Source organism: Phoca vitulina, unplaced genomic scaffold, assembly GCF_004348235.1.
Source record: "Phoca vitulina isolate PV1807 unplaced genomic scaffold, GSC_HSeal_1.0 scaffold65, whole genome shotgun sequence".
Lineage (NCBI taxonomy): Eukaryota > Metazoa > Chordata > Mammalia > Carnivora > Phocidae > Phoca > Phoca vitulina.
This window is the reverse complement of record NW_022589768.1, coordinates 9,653,762-9,678,228: the sequence shown is the minus strand read 5'-3', so window position 1 is coordinate 9,678,228 and position 24,467 is coordinate 9,653,762. Positions and strand designations below refer to the sequence as shown.

At 43.0% G+C, this 24,467-nt stretch overlaps 1 protein-coding gene across 1 annotated transcript in view; it reads left to right on the top strand.

The window, feature by feature from the left end:
* AKAP13 (A-kinase anchoring protein 13) overlaps positions 1-24,467 on the top strand; it is a 313,740-nt gene that overhangs the window by 137,958 nt on the left and 151,315 nt on the right. The gene's annotated exons all lie outside the window — the stretch shown is intronic.

Sequence of the window (24,467 nt, the reverse complement as noted above, 5' to 3'; positions counted from 1 at the left end):
GTTCCTCTAAATGTAATCTCGTAGTTCAGAGTTTTTGCTGGGAAGCAGAGTTGGTTAAGGATTGCCATCCGAATGGGGAAATAAAGTGATTACAACAGCTTTATTATATGCTCGGTGAGGATGTCACAAGACTTACTGCAGCGCAGCTTTAAGGAAATAAGTGTGTTTGTTCTTGGAGAAGATTTTTTGGCTTGCTTTATGGTATGAGCTCTGTTCCATGTGCAAAGCCACTTACCTCCTTTTGAAGGGAAAGCCAACTTGAGAAATCTTCAAATAGAGGACCGCAGTAGGACGTTAAAATTGGCAAATAAAAAATGGTAAGGGGGGTGATTTTACTAAATCGCTTGGTCTTACTGTGATGTTAGTAGACTTTGCTAGAATTTTAACCATAGAGTCAGGAAAGATCATCATTAACGGATGAGGAGGAAAGTGAGATCCAGAGAGGAGTGACAAGGTGGCTGGGTCAGAACCAGAAGCCAGATCGCCTAAGAAGCTGTTCAGAGCTCCTTCCACTCCTAGGACTTCATGGGGTCTGAGGCCTTTACAATTACAGGCAAAAGTTCATGCACATGTGTTTCTGAGCGAGGAGTTTGTGTGGTTTGTGAAAAGCTACGAATTGTTCCACTGTGTGACGCCATCTAATACTTCACTAAAATCTTTAGACTTGGGTGTTCTTACCTCTCCCCTTATTTAAATTATATTTTTCCATATAGGCCCATTTCGTTTTATTCTCTCTTTTCAGTTAGTATGAAATTGAGGTAGGGTTACATACATTTTTACCTTTGCAAAATAACTATTTGCATGCCAGTCTTAACTGAAAATTCAAGTTTATTTAAATCCTTTTATATATCTCCCAAAGTAAATTTGTTGTTTTCATTCCTTGCTGCTTACCCTGGTTTTTTGTTGTTTATTTATTTTTTACTTTTTGGAGGCGGGGGAGGAAGACATTGTGCCGATTAGGGTCCAAGTTCTATTTGTGTTTATGTGTCCGAGGCTTGTTTTGATAATCCATTTTGATAAACGGAGTCACTTCTGTGTGAATTGTGTGCTTGGAAGTAGAAAGATCATCTAAATAAGGCCCATGTCTTCAGAGAACTCTTGAATTGATATGAAATCCTAGCAGATAGCAGTAATTCTTCAGGACATTTTTGACAGCTTCCCTTTTTTGTAATCTGTTATTAACTTCCACTGAGTTCAGTGACAGGGAACGGAGAGATTTTGTTGACTCACTGCTCTTTTATTTTAGCTTATATTTGGTCTTGCATTATGAATATGGATGTATTTGTGATCTGAAAATTTACCTTAGGGCAAAATGTTACCAGTCTTGCCTGAGAAGAAATCTTACTCAGAACACTTAGGCCTACCCTTGCTTTTAGGTAGATGCACAATTGGCTCCCCCATTTTGAAGAGAAGTTAGTTGAACGTCCCCCTGCCTGCAGTCCCCTATTTAGTGATGGGTAGAAGAGGGAAGGAACCCAAGTCTTGAGGCTCTTGGTTGAGCTAAGGCTAGGAGGTGACATTAGATGGGTGTTGCATTGGAGTCATCCAGAAAGAGATTGTGACAGCCAGGTGCTGTGGGACATCGCGCACACAACACACAAGCAGTCTGGGGACCTGGATCACTCATTTGGGGGAGGGAAAGAGCTGAGACCCAGAGGCAGTTCTAGGTAGTGGCTAAGTGTGCGGACTTTGGAGTCAAACCAAAGTTTGCAGTTTGGCTTTGCCATTTGTAGCTGTGGACACATTACATAACTTTATTCTCTAAGCCTCAGTTTCTGTCTCTGCTTAAAAAGAAACAAGGATAACACCTACTTTCTGAAATTATAACCAAGTGCCTGGCATGTGCACTGTGAAGAATCGGGGGTTATTTGTCACACAGATGTGGGTTATTGCTTGGAGCAGATACAGGGGCAATAGATAGCTTGAAGAGAGGACAGTATGGTATAGTGGAACTGCTTAGGGACGAAGAGCTTAGTTAAAATCTAAGCTTCCCCACTTAGTAGCCTGTGTGACTTGGAAAAAAGTGGGTAGTCCTGCCTGCCCATCCTGAGTTTCTCATCCCTTGGATGATACCTAGTTGGCCTCTGTCACCAGGTTGTTAGAACCAAGTGAGATTTGTGCAGATACCTTGTTAGACTCTCAGGTGCTCTGTGTAAAAGTTTCTCATGTAGTCGCATAATCAGTAAGATGATAGTTCACTGATCAGTGAAACTCAAATTCCGGTTGATTGGTCTACCTAGAGTATCTTTTTTGTGATATTTATTGTAGCTCTGTGAATTGAAGTTGGTAGAGAGATTGGCAGAATGTGTGTTGAGGCAGGTGAGTCTTGAAGCCAGGATCTACCTCTGGGAAGCTATGATCTCCGGTGATCCCCTTACCCTCCTGAAGCCCCAGCCCTGTTTGTAACATGGGAAGAACAAGAGGGCCATCTCCAGTGTGAGCTGCTTTGAGAAATAAATGAAGGAATGTACGTAGAGCATCAACACGGTGACTGATGTAAATGGTGTCCATTGCTGCCCTTTCCTTGATTTCCCATTACTTCTAGAGCCATAACATTTTTCATATATTAAAGAAATTTTGCCAGAATCTTAAAAGGATTTCCAGGCAGCGTGTGATTGTCCCTGCTTTTGATAAGAGTTTGAAGTCATTTCCTAGTGTAATAGATACCACTTCTAAAAAAATTAGTTTGGTTCTCTGTCCATGCTGTGATGTGATGCCTCTGGGTGATGGAACGGGGAGCTCCAGATGGACAAGGGGTCGTTGGCATCGCTGCCACCCTTACAGGAAGAGCATCCTGTAAAGCGTGTCCGCTCTGGAGTGTTGACATGGAAGTGTTGAAGTACTTCATTTGCCCAGAGAGCAAGTTTCAGAGTGTTCATCCTTGTGTCATTTTCTGTATCGGTTCAATAAATCTCTGTATTTAGTGAATGCCTACAGTGCACTAGAAATCATGGTTGGTACATTACAGCTAATATTTCACTTCAGTCTTAGGACAGCCTTTCTGAAATTGGCCTTATTTGTGTTGTACAGATGAATTATGAAGGCTCAGGGAGCTAAGGTAATTAGCCCGAGGCTTTATAGAAAGTGGTAGAGCTCCTGTCACACACACACACATCCATGGAATTCGGTGGCCCATAATCTTCCCTCTACAAAAACTTGACAGGAGGAAAGAGACTCAGGAAGAGGCCACCAGGATACAGGATGATGAACACTCAATTAGAGAAGGGTTAACAGCTTTCTCTTTGGTCCTAGCCTCTACTTTCCATTCATATTACCCAGCGTATGGTTTTAAAAGTAGTGTTGTTTACACTCAGGCTGTCTTTTTACATTGGTTCTCACGACAGCCCAATGAGTAGATAGGTCAGGTGTTATTAATTATCCCTATTTTATAACTGAGGAAATTGAGGTAAAGTGAGTTGCCCAAAGTCGCTAGGCTACAAAGTAACAGAACCAGGCTCAAGCTCAGAGTCCAAGGATCTGTCCAGGTACGGATGACACGTGTGCATATGCAGAGCACCGACCCAGCCTGGCAGACACGAGGCACTAGGTCATGGTTTATTATTGTAGGGCAATGTTGGCTCCTCTCAAAGAGATTCCATTCTCAGGTCCTTCTTTTGATACATTTACACTTAAAACCTGGGTGCAGGGTCAGAGGGTAGAGTAACTGCTCATGTGTACTTACTGCACAATGCAGCAGCGTGCTGTTGAGCAAGAGCTTCTGTGAACATGGTGATTGCCTCTTCAGGGTCCTCTGTAAGTACTTGACAAGTGGGTCCTCAGTAGCCCGTCTGGCACAAAACAAGTTTGGAACCTTTGCTTTTTCTCAAGAGGGGAAATAACGAAGCAAATGTACAAACTTACCTTCCAAAAAGTAGCCAGATAGGAGGATTTTTTTTTTTTTAACTTTACGTTTCTCTGGCTCAAGTCCCATCTATCTGTTCATCCTTATGTTCGACCATTCATCCATCCCCTCTTTGTCGCTATGTGATCTGGGTCTCTGTTCTGGTAAAGCTGAGTGGAAACTGGAGTGGGGGGCACACACATTAATTGGCTACCTGCTACTTTGGTGCTTCAGTGTGTTCTCATTTAGAACCTTCCTGCAGATGTTCTAAGGTGTAGTTAATACAGTCATCATTCCTCTAGAACTGGGAAAATCTCCAGAGGCTAGACAGCCTGCCCAAGGCCTTCTAGTGAGTAAACTGCTATTCTTGGGGGCGCCTGGGTGGCTCAGTCGGTTGGGCGTCTGCCTTCGGCTCAGGTCATGGCCTCAGGGTCCTGGGATCGAGCCCCGTGTCAGGCTCCCTGCTCAGCGGGGAGTCTGCTTCTCCCTCTCCCTCAGTGATCTCTGTGGCTCTCATTCTCTCAAATAAACAAAAATAAAAAAATCTTAAAAAAAAAAAAAGCTAAATTGCTATTCTTCACAAGCCTGTCCTTAGGATGTTTTTAAACTTTATTGATAGAATTTTGGGAGAAAGCATGTTTGATAACATTGTCAGTCTTCTAAACAAGGTCATTTAATTTCGATGATTCATTGATCTGGTTTTCAGTGACTTTTTTTCTTTTTTGGTAACTTCTGAATGGAAGCATTTTAAGAATTTTGACATTTCCTAGTCTTTTTTAGAAAGCCATTCAAATGGTAATCTCAAGATTGATAGCCTGTGTGGCAACATGTTGGAAAATCGCAGATGCACTTTCTGAGAATAATACGTGTATTTATATAACAAGAGCACTAGCTGCCATTTATTGTATTCGTGTTAGGCACTTTGCATAAATTCTTGTATATTTTATTCTCTCTCCAACCCTTCGGGGTAGACATATTCTCCTCATTTCAGAAGGTAATCGCCACAGCTGCTAGGTCATGGACTGGTAATTTGAACCAGTTTGTAACTGTAAAACCTCTGAACTTTTACACTACCTTGGACTTTATAAGAAGATGGATTGGTGTTGCAGGTTGGTTGGAATAACAAAGCCATCCCGTATGTCTTGTGTTCCCTTGCGTGCACTTCTTGCTGTATGCATGCAAGTGGCCCCAGCCTGTTTGCTCTCGGTGTCACATAACTTCAGGCCTCAGTGCTTTTCTTCAGAGAACTGTAAAGTCAGCTTAACCTCTGGTAGCAAATTCTCTGTGGCAACAGCACGTGATCTTGACAACATTTCTGACTTCACTATGGACCCAGGTGGAAGAAAACACGAGCCTAGAGGATGGGACTTGATGGGTGAGTCCTCCACCCTCTAGAAAACATAAGCCTTTCTTAGCCATTATATGTTATTTTTATTTGGTCAGTTTTGGAGTTTCCTTAAGGGCATATCTACAGAAAGAATGACTTGGAGATTTTACTTGCATGTATTATTAACAGACATAAAAAGGATTCTTAAGGAAAAAACTAAGCATGCCAAATAAACAAAATCAGTATTTGGCCAAAGCATCTGGCTGTTCAGCCTTCACCATGGCAGAATCAAACATGGGTGTGTCCCGACTGAGTATTGCCTAGCGGCCTTAGTTTTCTCATCTATACAATGGGAAATGTGACAGCATGTACCTCCTACGTCTCTTAGGATAAAATGGGAACGTGCCTGTGAAGTTCTTAGAAACAGGGCGCATCCCTCTGCCTGGACAGTAGGAAGGAAGAGTCCGTGGAAATAAGATGCCCACTCAGCTCAGTGTAAAGAGGACCTCTCTGCACCCCCACCCAGTTTCTGACATGTTTTTCCTTGTTACCACAACGGTAACACTCCCTTGACACAGCCAGGAAGAAGAGCCCCATTTTCCTCTTGGATTTTTGGGAGTAAATAGTGGTAGGGTGATGTGGGTGTGGTTTTAGTTGTCTGGCAGTTAATTCGCAAGCAAGGGTTCTGTGCCCTTTTAAAAAATATATAACTCAAAAACTGCCTTCTTTTTTTGTTCCTTAGAATTACACAAGCCCTAGAGTATCCCATATAGTCACAATTTATTGAGCACTTTGGGAGGGCCAGACACTATGCTGACATTTTACATTCATGTTTATTTGCTTTCACAGCAAACCCAGTATTCCCACTTCACAAATGAGGAAGGTGAGCCACAGAGAACTTTCAGTAACTGACCCAAGATCATACAGGTGGCGCAGAGTAAAGAATCGAAGCAAGTCTAACTTCCCAGCATGTTCTGATCATTACCTTAGTAAAGTTTTTAGTTATTTAACAGCATAGAATTTATAGCGAATTGCTGATACACAGTAGTTGCTCACATTATGTGACCTCTTTCCTCTGCATTTTTTCCGTACTAGTTAAGGGCAGAGTGACAGTACTAGGTCAAAAAAAAAAAAAAAAAAAGGCGAGAAGAACTGAGTATCGTGTGCATGGATGCAAACTACTCTAGCAGTGAGTTCCTTACAAGCACCCAAGGTAGTAGCCTCCTAGCCATTGTGAGGTGCGTCAGCGATCCCCCTCTCCCAGTTTCTGGCATTTCGCTCTCCCGTTCCATTTTATTGCAGTTGTAGTTGATTTTGTAGGACTCCCTAAGGCTCAACACTGTTCCTGTGAGGTGGCTTCATGGAAGAAATTGCAGTAGCCCTCAAACAAGGAACTAGATGCTGCAGTTCCTGTCAGAGGGAGACTCAGCAAAACACGCCTTTGGGAGGGCTGCCTTTCTCTCTTAAAGCTGCAGTATGGAGCCAGGACCCAGATAGGATGGGCTTGCGATATTCGTGGTGCTTGAGCAGCGATCAGTGAGTATCCGCTTCCAGACTGATGCATCGTTGGTCTTCAGTGTTGGTTCTCTGGCATTTGACCTGGCTTTTGCTGATCTCAAGAAGACGCATCGTTGAACTTCCCCCCGTGAATGACTCATGTTGTTAGTACCGGGAAAATGGTTTTTTTCCTGCAGTTGATTTGACAGGATTTTACATGTGTGGTAGCATCAGCTCCGACCTTTTGCTTGAGTTGCATCATGCTAGATAAGGTGAGGAGGCAGAGGCTGACTGGTTGTCGATTGGTGCATAGCCGTGGGAATGCTGAAATGAGTTGAAATGTACTCTGTGCTTGTTGAATTTTATTGTTCCACATACATAAACCTTAGTTTTGGGGCAAGCCATGGATACTCGGGATGCTATAACCCTATCTCTGAGGAGGGCTTCTTAATGTATGGTTTTCTTGCTATGGATACTAAAAAAAAAAACTTGTAACAGAAAATCTAATATACCTGATTAGCTTCTGATAAATATTATATCAGACTTACAGTGTGTATAATGCGGTCATTGTTTGACAATGTTAGAGGGTCAGTTTCACAGTGGGCAGTGGAAGGAGGTACAGAAGTTTTGGAATTAGGTCTGGGTAAGATTCTGGCCTTTTTGCTTACTGGCCATGTACGTGAACAAATTATTCCTTAAGCCTGTCGTTTGCTCCATGAAAAATGGAAAGACACTGAGCCCTGCCTCAGAGTTGTTTGGAGGATTAAAAGTAAGTTATATTCATCTGATACCAAACTAATATTATTGTTTTATTCTTTAGTATTTTTATCTTTGCTCTCCTCTTCCTCACATTTTCTCACCAAACTCAAGAGTAAAATCCTAGTAGGTAACCACGGTCTGCAGAGCCCCATGAGATCCGAGCCCTGACCAACCCTGACACCTCATTTCCCTGACCATCGCCTCCTTCCCGTGGCTTTCTCTACGCAGGATCCTTGCGCTTCGCTGTGGCCTTTGCCTGTTCTTTTTCTGTCCCAGTAACTCCATAATGCTGGCTCTTCATAGGATTCACGTCACTGGTCCCCTCTCCTCAGAGATTGTTCCTGACCACCTGTCTGAAGCTGCACTCTCTCCGCCCACAGGAAGTTTCTGCCATAAGCACCCGGGTTTTTTTTGTTTTTTTTTTAAAGATGTTATCTCTAACTGTAACTGTACCCTTGTCTGGTAGAAGGTCCATGATAGTAGGAACTTTGTCTTACTGATTCATCCATCTACTCCTAGCACCCAGGAACATAGTAGATGCTGCGTGAATATTTGTTGAGGGTTTGAATGAATAAATGTATAACCTAGGTCATTCATTTTCTGGAAATGTGGTATTTTGAGATATCTTGAAATATGAACTTAAGTACAATGTAGAGAAGACCAGTTTCCAGGGGGGATTCCTGTTTAATAAAATGTCATCCCATCTGTAGTATTATCTTTTTGATGGGCTTTTGGAGACATTTTATCAATAATGGAAAAATACCTATATGGACATTTGTAAACAAGTATTCATATAGAGCCTAATGCATTTTCATGTACTGAGAAGTAGTATCTTTTTGTCTATGCATATGTTTTTAGAAAAGATATGCTCATATGAAAATGATTTTATTGGTCAAGATAAGAATGTTAGAGGTAGAATACCTCTTAATGTAATCTAAAAAGAAACATTTTGCTCTTAGCTTTTTTTTCAGCTCAATCCACGTAAGTTTAATACTAAATTGCTTGGGAATAGATTGCTTGGAATAGATTTTAAAAATTTATCTTTCAGGGGTGCCTGGGTGGCCCAGTCGAATAAGCGTCTGCCTTTGGCTCAGGTTGTGGTCTCGGGGTCCTGGGATCCAGCCCCTCATTGGGCTCCCTGCTCAGCGGGGAGTCTGCTTCTCCCTCTGCCTCTGTGTTCGCACGTGCTTGCTTTCTCAAATAAATAAAATCTTTAAAAAAAATTTATCTTTTTGCCCTCATTCAACCCTTATCTGTGTGAAACCTTGGTTCCTTTATCTGTGCTTCTGTTATTCATCTATATGCAGGTCATTGGCCCTTGTCACTTGGAAGAGTAAAAATGGTATTTATGGTGAAAATGCTCTGAAAAACTTAATCCTGCTTTACAGTATATTTTTATTATATACTGTGATTAGTTCCTAGTATTTCACATTCGGTTCAGGGAAATCGTGTCAGTGAATTAATTATAGAAGCCCTTTGTGGGGGGGAAAAAAAAAGCTCTTTGTGACATGGCTGTTAAAGTGGATATTTGGATGCTTTTGATTTTATAAAAATAATAATAAACACCAGCTGGGATTGAACTTTTAAAATACTCTTGACTGGTATTGAGTAAGTGTTCAGCTTTGCCCGGGCCTCTGTGAGGTGTACCTCAGGAGAAAAGGACACGTGGTCCAGTGCATCAGTAGCTGGTTCCACGTTCCGTGTCCCCGTCTGTGCCATGACTTTTCTTTTTCCTGCTTGCCTGTCTCGCCAGGGTCTGTAGATGTTAGGAATGTAAAATGGGTTCCTGGCAATCTTCAGGAATCTCTGTTGTAACCCACTGCTGCCTAGAAGGAGGCAGGCCTGGCTCAGCACTGGGCTGCCCGTTCTTTGTCACTGATCTGTGATGAGATCAGTGTGAAGTGGAGAGAATGTGTTTAGAAACTTTTATGGTAAGTTGACAGTCATTTTATAGTGATTGAATCAAACAAGAACTTCGGGCTTCAGTTTTGTATGTTGTGTATTTTACTTCCTAGTAATTAATTTTTAGAATTTTTGCTTCTGTAATGAGTTGGAATTTTTTTTTTTTAATCTGGTCCTTCATCAGTAGTTCAAGCAGGTGTCCTCGAACCCACCTACCTACTGGTGGTAAAGTGCTGTGCGCAGGGAGAGCAGATCGATGTTCTTTGTTGCTGCACAAGGAGCATATAGAGAAGAGAGACCTGAAAAAAGTCCCATCTAGTCTGTGAAAGAGACCTTGTCTCCTTATTTTGACATATGTTATTTGTCTAGCTGCTTCTAAATAAGACAAATCCATTTCAACAATGACTTATGAAAAATGCTGCCTCGGGGCAGTGGGTTATACAAAAATACACAAGCTCATTAGAAGCTTATTGGACTTGTTAATTATTGGTTCTTTTCTTAAATTTTAATGACAGTAACCTTATATAAAGTCAAGTGAACTTCATGTCTGAAGAGACCTGCCCCGACTAATGAGCAAGAACACCTTTCCCCCCCCCCCCCCCCCCGAACTGGAAAAAGCTAGTTTACAGAGTGATGACTTCATTGTGATTAAAGTTACCGGTTTTTGTAAGTAGAACAAATCACTTGTCTATAGAATTGTGGCAGCTTCCCCATTGGAAGCTTGTTAGTCAACTGATCTTAATGGTCACCATTACCCTGGAGTTACAGATTCATATTTAGGTCTTAATCTTTTCTATTGAGTTTCAAATGCTTTTCAGAAATGGAAGAAACTGGAAGAAATGGATGTGCATTCCTTGCCCTTTGTCAAGATTCGATTATTTAAATTGGTGAACATCTAGGGTTGCTGTTTGATTTTTGTTTTGTGTTTGCTTTATGAGAAAGCTAAAGAAACTTAAAATTTTTAAGATGTGTTATTTCTCTTCTGGTGGTTGGATATTGGACTTTTCTTCCTGATCTGTTTTCTGTCATCGGTTTCAAATTACTTTATCCAGTTCTATTATTCTTAACAAGTTTCAGATTATTTTGTAAGCATTTCTGTCTCTTTCCCCAGCCTGGAATTTGGTGTTAGTCACAGTGATGATGGTCTCCCTTTCAAGATAATTCTCACATGCCTGTATTTCTCCTCTCGTTAAGTACACTTTGTATGCAGAAGACAGTAAGTAGTTATGAAGTCAGTAACTGTCATGGAATAGACAAAGAGTCATATGTTCTTCGAGATATCAACCTAGCTTTATAGAAGTAGAAATCCAAGTAATACTTAAATAGAAATCTCTGTGTCCTCACTTAGATGGCCTCAGTCATCTGGGGAGGAGAGGGTAGAAAAAAGAGTGCATTACTGAGTGAGTGGGGATTGGTCAGTTGGGTTATTTCTTAGATGAGGATCCATTTGGTGTTGGTCTGGGGATGAATTAAATAACTGTCCGAGCCCAGCCCAGGTTTATTTCTGTGCTCCCCTGCGGTGGAGCTCTTGGTGACACTTGCGCGGTAGTGTCTGACCTCTGACTTAGGCCAGAAGCAAGAAGGGTAACAAGGAGGGAGAATTAGCATTTATTTTTTAACAATTAAGTTAGACATAATGATAGTATTCATAATGCTGCCACCAATAAGACAGATGTATTTCATTTTCAGGTATTACTTCCCACATTGCATTGTTTTCTAAGCAGTGCAGCTGATTTTCTATTTCGTGTTGTGGTATTTTTACTTTATCCTATTATCTATTTCTGTGGTCTTATAATTGTTTTTGAGGCCCTCTAAAATACTTTATCTTGAGTATTTAAACCATTTACCCAATGTTAAATGTTAGTTTTAACATTTAAAAAATCAGAAATTAATGAATGCTGCAGTGAGCCTCATTTTTGCTTCTGTTAAATTATTTCTGTAAGCTAAATTCCGAGGACTTGTATAATTAGGTCAAAGGATATAGTACTTCAGTATTTTTTGCAGTCTTGTCAGCCTTGAATTTGCTTTTCTTTTTAAAATGAACTGGCACCCGTAGGTTACTTTAATGTGGTGTTTTACAACTTTGGCTGTACATTAGAATCCTCTGAGGATTCTAATTACACATTAGAATCTCCTGGAGAGCTTTAAAAACTGATGCCGAAGGGCCACCTTTAGAGATTTTTATTTAATTGGTGTGAGGTGTGATCTGGACATCAGGATTTTAAAAAGCTCTCCAGGTAATTCTAAAATGCAGTTAAAGTTTAAGAACTTTGCCTTAGTGGGAAAACGAGACTTAACACTACACCTGAAAATTAATTCCTGAGAGTTATTTGAATCAGGTTGGTGGCTTAAATCTGATTCAGTAAACAAAATCAACAACTAAGTAGGTTGATCCCATCAGTGCATCATTTAGATGTCAGTCTAGTATAAATTTGACTTAACTTTAATTTTTACTTATCCTGTGAATGTTGGTATGTTAGGTATTTATGCAAATATCATTAGTATCATGGTAAGATATTAAAATTGTTTTTTTTTAGATCTTGAAAACAGTGCAGTAAGGTGAGACTAGAAAATGGCAGAACTTCGGCTGTCAGAGGAGCAAGGTATTCCAGAAGTCAGACTGGAGCCGTTGAGTTAGAGAGCCCAAGTAACCTCTCCAAGTGAAAAAAGAAAAATGACCATGGAAGCCATGGGCCACAAAGTATAACCTCGTATCTGTAATGCACAGTAATCTAGAATCTGCACCCCCAAAACTTAACCCCCCCCAAAGAGTGTGTGTTAAAAATACTTCGTGGGCTTCACTGGTATGCATTTTCTGGTGCAAAACAGCAGAGGTGGTTTTGTGTGATGGTTTACAGCGACGGCTCTAATTCTGGCCCCGTGACATACTAGCTGCGAGGCAGGTCATTACACTTCTTACACCTTCAGTTTCCTCATCTGCAAGTTGGGGTAATGTCTTCCTTCACAGCATAGTTGAAAGAGTAAATGAGGTGATATATATAAAACATAGCTCAATATTCGGTACATTGTTAAACCATTAATAAACGCAGCTGTAAGAGGAAGTGACTAGGGTGTGTACCCCTCACTTGTGGAAGGAAATAGAAACTAAATGTAATAGTAAGTGTATCTCTAATGCCTAAAACAACTCTGTAAGAAAGCTGCTATTATTGCCACTTGTTGGTGAAAAAACTTGGGCCCGTGGAAGCTAACTCAGCTTAGACCAGACCATGATCTAAAGGGGATTCCACTCTCAGCAGCCTTCGGCATCATCACCGAGTGATTCAGCCTCCAGGGAAATCTACCCTCAGTGCAGTGAGATAGATTTGTGGTGATTTGTTACAGCGAGGAGAGTATTTTTTTTTCCCCTTAGGGAAAAGTAGGTGCCAGTTAGTGTTTGTTTTGGGTGAAAATGGGTGAACAATTTGAGTGTGCCATTTTTTTTTTAAGAGATTGAAGGAATAAATGTTGCAGTTGGCACTCTAATTTGAGAGGAATGTGCTTATTTGCTTATTTTGAAAAGAGCGAGGCAGTGAGAATCTGGGCCGTGCAGTTTGCCCTGTGTGTTGTCCGGGTCTCGCCGGGCACCTGAGAACGGCTGGGGTTGATCCGCGGCTGCCGTGGAGTCGGGGGAGTAGGTGGGCCAATGGGGGACCTTGGAACGGTTCACCAGAGAATGCCTGTGTGGTGGAAAATATTGGGCTGGGAATGGACGTTCTTTGAATTTATGTAGAAATTCTTCCCCTGAAGGCCTCTTTGCTCCGCACAGACTGCAGATGACCCCAGGTGCTTCCTGCTGTGGCAGCCGGTGGGGGGGGGGTCCCCGTAAAAAGCAGCCCCTGCCACCTAGAGCGGTGCTGCAGGACGTGGTGGGAGAGCCTGGGCTTGGAGGTCAGTCCGGCCGGGATTCAGATCCCCCGCTCCAGGGCCTGCTAGCCTCGTGCTCAGTAAGGGGACTGCTGATGCTTCCTGGCTGCCTACTGTGCGCGGCAGTACTGGCTACTTTGTGTCCTGCCCCCTTGCATCACCACTGCAACTTTGAAGGTCTGAGACTGTCTTCTTACAGATCAGGATGCACGCCCAAAGAAGCCAAGCATCTAGTCCAGGCTCTCACTTCTGGTGAGTGGTGAAGCTTGTTGTTTGAAGCCAGGCTTCTCAGGCTGCTGATGGACGTGGTAGATCTTGAGCACATGAGTTGGTATTTCTGAGTCTCCATTTCTTCTCCTCTGAACTAAGAATAGCAGCACTTCTTCGAAGGATTTTTAAGAGGATCAAATATTGTACTTAAAAGCACCTGCCCATTTCTTCGTAGATTCCCAAATCCTACTAGTTTGTTGCCTGCCTTAACTAAATAGTGATCATAGAATGAAAGAATTGTTACCTCTGCCTTTTATTAAATTAGTGTTTTATATTTAACTTTTTATTTTGAAAAATCTTGAACTCCTAGAAAAGATGCAAGAATGGAACAATGAACTCCTGTATACTCTTCGTCGAAATGCGCCAGTTGTTAACATTTGTTGTATTTGCTTTATCGGTGTATCTGTACACCAATGCAATGTTACTGAACTGTTTTGAGGGTAAGTTGCAGACATATCCCCTTATTCCAAAGTATTTCAGCGTATTCTTACCACGGTGCAGTCATCAGTCATACAACATTAATATAAGATGATCTCACATGTGGTTTATATTCCTTTTTTGCCAACTGCCCAAGAGTATCCTTTTAGCCGTGGTCTTCCCCTGACCTTGACCATGCACCATTCACATTGTTTTCAGCCATTCTCGGGCATGTCCCACTTCATCCCCAGTTTGCAGCACAGCCCCCAGGGCAGTCTCCCGCTGAGCTCTGACAGCCCTGTTGTTAGTTCCTTGCCAGCTTCACCTTCTAAGCCATTCCTGCCACGACCTGGGCTTTACTGGAGTTACTTCTTTAGAGGTTATTTCTCCCTTCACAGAGCGAGTTCTTTGTGATCTCGAATCGTTGATAAACATCTTGAGGAAAACAGGAATACTTGGACTCTCCCAACTGGAGTGAAATCCCGGCATCTGTTTGAGTACCTGCAACGTGTCAGGAGATTAAGCAGGGGGTGGGGGGTGCCGGGTGGGGTAGGCTCTGGCAGTCAGGAGGAGGATGGTCCTTGTCCTCAGTCTCAGTCGGGGTTACGGAGGAGTGAAGAGAGCATCACAATGCAGTGAAACAGGGCTTTCAGGGCTCAGCAGGGGACTGCCCTGGGGGTTGTGCTGCAAACTTGGGATGAAGTGGAACGTGCCGAGAATGGCTGAAAAGAATGTAAATTGTGTTTACGACAGGATGATTGCAAGTTTCAGGGTAATCGTGCTATCAGCTGGCCTTTTCTGTCCTGTAGTCTGTTCTGGGGTCTGGCTGAATGTGACAATCTAAGAAATTCTTGGAGGCCTCAGTACTGTCTGATGGAGTAGGAATGAAGCAGTCACAATTAGTAGTAAAAGTACCCTTCAGAGGGGTGGTTGTCCTCCTTGGGACGAGAAATGAAATGGAGAGAGATCACGGCCCGCAGCACTTACATGTCCTCATCTGTAGATCTCCCATTGGCTCATTTAAAAACAACAACAACAACAACAGACCCTCAGCTGAGGCTGTGGCGCCTATTAATTCTCCAGTAGAAACAACCAGAATTTCAAGTCAGCTTGTGGGTGTGCTTCTCTGTCTTGCCAGACTTGATTTGGTTGCAGTAAAATCTTTGTGTAATATTTCTAAGGCAAATTTTAGATTCTCAGGCATATTCCCCTCCGTGGCAGAAATGCAAAACCGAGGGACAACTTAATTACCAACTGTAGACTCAGAAAGGGCTTCTCATCAAGAGAAGGCTGACCAGTTGTTCTCCAAGTGCAGATAAAACTAAACAAGGAAAATGGCTGTAAGGTGGGAACTGTGGTAGTTATACATAAAGAAAATCTGTACTTTTGGAATTAGAGTGTTTAGCTCTGCCGCAGGTTCCAGGGGGGAGCCTCCCAGCCCACCTGGGAGAGAAGGTGGATGGGGAGAGAGCTGGGCTCTGCCTTCCCTTCCCTGTACGGCCCCACCACCAAGCAATTCTTTTTTTGCAAATGATTTTATTTGAAGATGTTCAGCTACCTAAAAGTTTGAAAACAGCGTGTTAGATGTTTCTGTGGACGGTCCCCAGAGGTGCCTTGCAGCTCAATCCACAGCCTTGGGGCTGCTTTCTTCACGCGTCCCTGCTCTCCGTTTGTTGCACGCTTCAAGAATGCGGGCGGATGTTAGCATTAATCGGAGCATACTGTGGAAGCAGATGCATGCAGGCCCATTGGGACAGCTCACTTGAACTGCCAGGACGCAGAAGGGTAGGGGGCTGTACTTCTACCCTGGGTTAATCTCTTTTAAGATGTCGTTTTCTGGCTGTGAGATCGGATGCATTTTGATCAGCGCTGCTACAATGTTACGTCATAATTCACTAAAGTTTTTTCCTTCTTAGTGGTACATAAAGTAATGGTACTTTTGGGAGGAATAGCATTGTAATTTTGAAGAAACGTGGTGTATTTAGTGCATCGAATGCTGCGTTTGTAAGTGTAAAACTCTTAATTGATTCTTTCCTGCTTTTTGCTTCCATGGAGGTGACGGTACCGCCAATACGCCAAGCTGTGGCTATCTCACAGTAATTCCTGTTTGACCTCAGACTGTGTTTACACTTACCCTTGAGGAAAGCTGTCCTATTTACCCTTGTAGCCCTGGCGTCCAGCACAGTGCCTACTACTTAACAGGTGTCCAGTAAATGTTTCATTGAATGATCTTTGACTATCACCTTGTGAAGCAAGACCATACAAACAAGGTTCTAGCTAGGAGTAATTAGAAAAAAGAAATTAACTTAATTCAAGTGAAAATACGAAGTTGTGCAAGAAAGGGAGAGTGCTCACAGGACATTATGTGGAGCAGCTACGAGCAGCACTTCTAGGTGCAGAATAATGTAGACACCGAACGCGGCACCACCGTTAGAACTGCTCTGAGGAGAACAGGACAGGCTGCGTGCCTGTGGTTTTAGGGAGGGGGCAGGTAGGGAGCTAAACACTCCCTCTTGGTGTTGGGAAGTCGGTATGTAATGCCCCAGGTCCCTCATTCCCCTTCTATGTGCATATCTGCTCTGTGATTCTGTTCTTTGGAAGAGTGTAGTTTTTTCTATAACATAGGCCCAGAATGATAGGCTGCATTTTCATTTGTTACTGAGCCAAAGGAAATAATGATAGAGATTCTCCGTACACTTATTTTTTGTACCCTGTGCTGATTTTTGATCTTAAGCCTTCAGTAAATCACAGCACCAATAAGCACCATCCTTCTCTTAAGGAGCTTTGTATTCTGGTGAGAGGGATAAGACAGGTACATAAATAACCATTAAATAGCCCAAAGAGGGTTTGGTTTGTTTGTTTTAAAGCCACAAGACAGTAATAGAATAAGGTCTTGTATAGTCAGAGGGGAGGAAAAACTGTATCACTGGAGAGAAGAATGGAAGAAGTCTGGAAACCAGACTGAAAGATGGGTGGGTTTTGGATAGGCGGGCATCCCTGGCTGATGAAGTGTGCCTGGGGAATGGACATTTATAGTTTGGCTGCAGAGTAGGGTGTAAGAAGAAGAGAGTACGAGAATAGGGCATAAAAGGCTGCCTGGCTGGCTCAGTCGGTAGAGCACGTGACTCTTGATCTCAGCATTATGTGTGTGAGTCCCACGTTGGGCATAGAGATGACTTAAAGAATAGGGCATGAAAAGATAAGTTGGCATGAAGAATGTAGGTGCCTTAATGGGGAAGTGTTGATGGCCAGCTAGAAGCATTGCTGCTGTGGCGTGCCCATGAAGCTGTCATCGTAGAGTGGAAAGAGATGGTTGTCGTTCTGGTCTTGTTAGCTGCGTGGCGCCGGTCGTGAAGTTCTGTGGCCTTCTGTTTAAATCCATACAGGACAGATGGGATGCTTCATAGAATGCGTAAGATTAAAGGGAAGGCCGAGGCGATAGGGGCACACACAGCACATGCTTCACTGTGAAAAGAAGAACAAGAAGCACAGCAGAGTTTTCGGGCAGGAGGATGGCATCACTCTTGCTTTCAGATGACTTCTTTGGGTAGATTTGGGGAGCAGCGGGGGTTCTAGGGCAGCTGGTCTGTAACAAGAGTGTCTGCAGGAGCCCAGGTAATTCTGTGAGGGCCTGAGCTAGAGCAGGGCCTGTAGGAAGTGAAGTAAGGCACTGAGTGGGAGACGCTGCAAGCACAAGGCCAGTGCAGTGTTCTGAAGGGGGAGATGGCGTTTAGGGGTGACAATTGAAGTGAGGCACCGAGTGGGAGACGCACCGCAAGCACAAGGCCAGTGCAGTGTTCTGAAGGGGGAGATGGCGTTGCTAGGGGTGACAATGGTTTCATTCATGCAAGTAAGCTCGGAGTTGCTGCTGCTTTGGGGACGGGGCGGGGGCGGGCATGACATATAATTGAGTTTTGAAATTTGAGAATGCCCACTGCACATCCTGGTAAAGACCTTGAAGTAGTTGTAAATGTGGGGCAGAGCTCAGACTTTGCAGCTCGAGAGAGATTTGGGAGGTGAACCGGGGCTGTGGGAAAGGATGAAAGAGAGTAGGAGAGTGTAGAAAGTGGACGTGTCTCCACACCTAAGATGTCGGAAGAAGGAGAGAGAGCCAGAGAAAACCGTGGGCAAGTAGGATGGTTCTTTATGGATGTCCAGTGAGAATGAATTTCCGCAGAAGAATCGGGTCACTGTTTTAAAATTCTTCAAAACTCAAGGGTGATGGGGACAAAGAAAGGCCGCTGCATTTGGGGTTTTCTTGTCAATGGACACCTGTGACAAAGAGGTTTTGTTTTTTTTAATTTTTTATTGTTACGTTAATCACCATACATTACATCATTAGTTTTAGATGTAGTGTTCCATGATTCATTGTTTGAACCCAGTGCTCCATGCAGAACGTGCCCTCTTTAATACCCATCACCAGGCTAACCCATCCTCCCACCCCCCTCCCCTCTAGAACCCTCAGTTTGTTTTTCAGAGTCCATCGTCTCTCATGGTTCATCTCCCCCTCCAATTTCCCCCCCTTCATTCTTCCCCTCCTCCTCCAATTTCCCCCCCTTCATTCTTCCCCTCCTGCTATCTTCTTCTTTTTTTTTTTTTCTTAACATATATTGCATTATTTGTTTCAGAGGTACAGATCTGAGATTCAACAGTCTTGCACAATTCACAGCGCTTACCAGAGCACATACCCTCCCCAGTGTCTATCACTCAGTCACCCCATCCCTCCCACCCACCCCCCACTCTAGCAACCCTCAGTTTGTTTCCTGAGATTAAGAATTCCTCATATCAATGAGGTCATATGATACATGTCTTTCTCTGTTTGACTTATTTCACTCAGCATAATACCCTCCAGTTCCATCCACGTCATTGCAAATGGCAAGAGCTCATTCCTTTTGATGGCTGCATAATATTCCATGGTATATATATACCACATCTTCTTTTTTTTTTTTTAAAGATTTTATTTATTTATTTGAGAGAGAGAGAATGAGAGACAGAGAGCATGAGAGGGGTTAGGGTCAGAGGGAGAAGCAGACCCCCTGCCGAGCAGGGAGCCCGATGCGGGACTCGATCCAGGGACTCCAGGATCATGACCTGAGCCGAAGGCAGTCGCTTAACCAACTGAGCCACCCAGGCGCCCTATACCACATCTTCTTTATCCATTCATCTGTCGATGGACATCTTGGCTCTTTCCACAGTTTGGCTATTGTGGACATTGCTGCTATAAACATTGGGGTAAACATGCACGTACCCCTTCAGATCCCTACATTTGTATCTTTGGGGTAAATACCCAGTAGTGCAATTGCTGGATCGTATGGTAGCTCTATTTTCAACTTTTTGAGGAACCTCCATACTGTTTTCCAGAGTGGCTGCACCAGCTTGCATTCCCACCAACAGTGTAGGAGGGTTCCCCTTTCTCCGCATCCCCGCCAACATCTGTCATTTCCTGACTTGTTCATTTTAGCCATTCTGACTGGTGTGAGGTGGTATCTCATTGAGGTTTTGATTTGGATTTCCCTGATGCCGAGTGATGTTGAGCACTTTTTCATGTGTCTGTTGGCCATTTGGATGTATTCTTTGGAAAAATGTCTGTTCATGTCTTCTGCCTATTTCTTGATTGGGTCATTTGTTCTTTGGGTGTTGAGTTTAAGAAGTTCTTTATAGATTTTGGATACTAGCCCTTTATCTGATAGGTCATTTGCAAGTATCTTCTCCCATTCTGTCGGTTGTCTTTTGGTTTTGTTGACTGTTTCCTTTGCTTTGCAAAAGCTTTTTATCTTGATGAAGTCCCAATAGTTCATTTTTGACAAAGAGGTTTTAGTAGCAGTGGAGTGAGGAGGAGCCAAACTGCAGAGCCTTGAAGCTTCTGGATGACTATAAGGAGACGGAAGGGAGAGGGGGACAGACCGGGTGGGTCAGGGGGTTGGCAGCAGGATTTCTCAGCCTCAGCACTAGTGACCGTTCCTGGTGGCGGGGAGCTGTCCTCTGCCTTGGAGAACCGCCCCACCTGGGTTGTGACCACCAGAAAATGTCTCCATGTTGTCCCGTGCCTCCCGGGGGCCAGATTCCTTGGTGAGACCTGGTCTGCAGGGTGAGTGAAGATTGCTTCCCCCAGGTGCCAGGGCAGAGTAATCCCCTCTGCTGCAGCCACTGCTCCATCTCCAGCTGGTGTTTTAACCACATGGGGCGGGGAGGCGGTGTGGAGCTCACCCAGAAGCGTGTGGAAAACTGCAGGCATCTGGGGGAGGATTACCCAGTCTGGGAGGGCAGGGGCAGCAGAGCAAACCCACGGTGGAGAAGAGGCACCCTTGACGTTAGAGGGGGTGGGCAGAGGCCGTTGTTAGTGGATGAAGATTGTTTTAGCTCACGCTAGGTGGCCGCAAGCTTCTCACTAAGAAGGGCAAAAAGGTCACCTGAGAATGAAGTAGAGTTAAGATTGGGCCTTTGAGGAAATTAAAGTTTCACTAACACACGAGTGAAAGCCTTGCGGAGCAGCAGTGAGTCCTAGCTCAATAGGGAACTCTAAAAAGTGTGTTAAAAACATTAATTAAAATCTTGGGGAAGAAAACCTACAGCCCGACCACTGTAATGCTATTTTTACTTGTGCATTTTACCATCTAGACTTACCTAAATTTTTAGCCTTTTTATTTTGCTTATTTCCCTGAACGTTGTAGATTACAGCGTTACTGGACTGTTACTTCCATTATTTTTAATGGCTGTGTAATAGTCCAGAGATCTGTTCTTCAGTTTACCAAACAGCCCTCTAATTACTGACCTGGTGGTGTCCAGTTTTTAATACCATTATACCGAAAGTTTCAGTAAACATTCTTATGCCCAGAGCTTTGCCACATTATGTTAGTGGATGCAGGACAAGTCTAATACAGTGCTAAACACAGAGCACAAAACATACTGGCTTAAACTGCCACCTCAGGGAGCGCCTGGGTGGCTCAGAAGCATCCGACTCTTGATTTTGGCTCAGGTCATGATCATGAGGTTGAGCCCCATATTGGACTCTGTGCTCAGCACAGAGTCCACTTGGGATTCTCTCTCCCTCTCCCTTTGCCCCTCCCACTCATTCTCTCTTTCTCCCTATCTTCAGTCAATCAATCAATCTTTAAAAAAGCTACCTCCATGAGTCCTTCCACATTTAAAATTGCAACCCTCAGGGAAACAAAAGCAAAAATGAACTATTGGGACTTCATCAAGATAAAAAGCTTTTGCACAGCAAAGGAAACAGTCGGCAAAACAAAAAAGACAACCGACAGAATGGGAGGAGATATTTGCAAATGTCTTATCGGATAAAGGGCTAGGATCCAAAAATCTATAAAGAACTTATCAAACTCAACACCCAAAGAACAAATAACCCAGTCAGGAAATGAGCAGAAGACATGAACAGACATTTCTCCAAAGAAGGCATACAAATGGCCAACAGACCATGAAAAAATGCTCAAGATCGCTTGGCATCAGGGAAATCCAAATCAAAACCTCAATGAGATACCACCTTACACCAGTCAGATGGTAAAATTAACAAGTCAGGAAATGACACATGTTGGCGAGGATGCCGAGAAAGGAGAAACCTCCCACGTTGTTGGTGGGAATGCAAGCTGGTGCAGCCGCTCTGGAAAACAGTATGGATGTTCCTCAAAAAGTTGAAAATAAAGCTACCCTACAACCCAGCAATTGCACTACTAGATATTTACCCATAAGATACAAATGTAGTGATCCGAAGGGGCACCTGCACCCCAGTGTTTATAGCAGCAATGTCCACAATAGCTGAACTATAGAAAGAGCCCATATATCCATCGACAGATGAATGGATAAAGAAGATGTGTATATATACAATGGAATACTACTCAGCCATCAAAAAAAATGAAATCTTAACCATTTGCAACGATGTGGATAGAACTAGAGGGTATTATGCTAAGCGAAATAAGTCAGAGAAAGACAATTATATGATCTCACTCATGTGGAATTTAAGAAAACAGAGGATCATAGGGGAAGGGAGGGAAAAATAACGAAATCAGAGAGGGAGACAAACCATAAGAGACTCTTAAGTATAGGAAACAAACTGAGGGTTGCTGGAGGGGGAGGGGGTTGGGGGGATGGGGTAACAGGGTTGGGTGACGGGCATTAAGGAGGGAAGGTGATGTGATGAGCACTGGGTGTTAAATACAACTGATGAATCACTGAACTCTATGGAAACTAATAATACACTATATGTTGATTAATTGAATTTAAATAAAATAAAATTCAATTAAAAATAAAATCTCAACTCTCAACCCTCATCTCATCTCTGCTTTATTTTTCTCCGTAGCACTTGCTCTCTTCAAAAATGGCAGCTGTATTATTTAATCTGACTGCTGTTGTCTCCCTTGCTTAAGTATATAAACTCCCAACAGGCTAAGAGTTTTGGTTTGTATCACCAGCACCTGGAATACTGCCTGGCCCATAAATACTTGCTGAATGGTGGGGTTTACCCAGACCTGCAGGCAAAATGGGTTTGGAAGAGTGTCAGTTGCCCCAGATATTCAGTAAGAGAATAATTGCATTGACTAGTCGTTGGTATCTAGACAGACTAGGAAGCAACACAAATTCACAGGGACAAGGAATTAGGAGATTGAAGGGTTAGCACTTAGGGGTAATTGTGGCAACAGAAGCACATTCCTCTGGAAGGAGAGCTTGGGAGCCGTAGAAGGTAAACAGTTTGTGGTTACAGACGGGAATTTCTCAAGGTTTAGATAGTAGAAAGGGAACAGTTTGAGAAGTGGTAGTGGCAAGGTTGGTAGAAAACTCCATTTTGCTGGGAATGGGTTGTGTCCCTTTTTAATTGCCCCTGCTTTGGCAGATAGTCCTCTCTTATTTGGTTCACAGTGGCGTGGTGGTATATAAATCAAGTTGTGTTTTCAAAGGCCTTTTTTTTTTTTTTTTTTTTTTTTAGAGTATGGCTATATGTGGTAATCTGAGCAATCAGGTATGCTAGTTATGTCTGTCCAACAGTTAATTACCCAGAGTTAGTGGCAATGTCCACCCAAGCTTCAAAGCTGAATTTACAGAGAAGTTGCGTCCCCCCTCATTTGGTGTAGCTGACTGGCTTCTTAGTTGAGTCATTCAGTTGAACTTTTAAGTGACTATCTTACAAGTAGAATTGGCCCTTGAACAATGGGAGGGTTAGGGGTGCCAACCCCCTGCGCCAGCAAATATCCGAATATAACTTTTGACTCCCCAAAAACTTAATAGCCTGCTGTTGATTGAAAGCCTTACCAGTAACATAAACAGCCAATTAACATGAATTTTGTGTTATGTCTATTATATACTGTATTCTTACAATCCAGTAAGCCAGAGAAAAGATGTTAGTTAAGAAAGTCATAAGAAGTGGGGCGCCTGGGTGGTCAGTCATTAAGTGTCTGCCTTCGGCTCGGGTCATGATGCCAGGGTCCTGGGATCGAGCCCCGCATCGGGCTCCCTGCTCCACAGGAGGCCTGCTTCTCCCTCTCCCACTCCCCCTGCTTGTGTTCCCTCTCTCAGTGTGTCTCTCTCAAATAAATAAATAAAATCTTAAAAAAAAGTCATAAGAGAAAATACGTTTACAGAACTCTACTGTATTTATGAGCAGAAAAAGAAAATCTGTGTGTAAATGGACCCGTGCAGTGCAAACCCGTGTTGCTCAAGAGTCAGCTGTACTTTTCTACTTGAGGTCACTTTACTCCGAGTAGAGCAGCTTGGTAAATACGTAAAAGATTGAGCATAGTGTATGCTAGGTTGATTTTCAGCAGCTGCTGGGGTGTCACTCTCGAGAATGGACGTTACAGTAGTTTCCTTTCAGAACAGCCTTCATCATTACCTTCAGCCAGCGCACGATTGCTCAGTTCTAGGCTTCATAATACAGCATATAATTAGTTTCAAATTCCAGTTACTATCTGGTGAGTTGTTGTGACAGACAGGTATGATTTAGTAAATAAAACACTGCAGAGAGGGTTTCCTTGTCCTTTTTGTCAGTGTGTAGCATGTCTGTTATTTCTTCGTGCTTGATTCTGTTTTACTTCCATTTTAAAACATAATGATCTCAGACATCACCTTCCTCCTTCTTCCAGAATCTCTGGGATACTTTACCAATCTCCTGGTTCATAAAGAGATTTCATGTTTTGAGGCCTATCCCAGAAATGTTTCTTTACATACCTGTGCCTTTGTCGGTTGTATTTGTAGATGAGGTATGTTTATGATGATATTAGCTGAGCAAGGTCATTCATTTTTTTAAATTAAAAAAATTTTAACTTGAAGTTCTTAGAACCAAGTGCTTCTTCATAATTGTATTGATAAGTACGATATGATATGGGATCGTAGTCTTTGCATAGTTGACCTTGAGAGTTGTTAATGAAAGTTGGAGTGCCCTTGCATGGGTTATAGTGATTCCTTCTTCCCAATATGATCGACTGCAGTCAGCATATGGTGCAACCCAATTGAAGAGAAGTGCTTAATATAAGCCTTGCTTCTGTTGAAAACCAAGCTAAGACCATCCTCCTTACATTTCCTCATTAGTTGGGTGTTAGCATAATATTAACTATTTTAAGCTCCCAGACCTCTCTTTATCTTGAT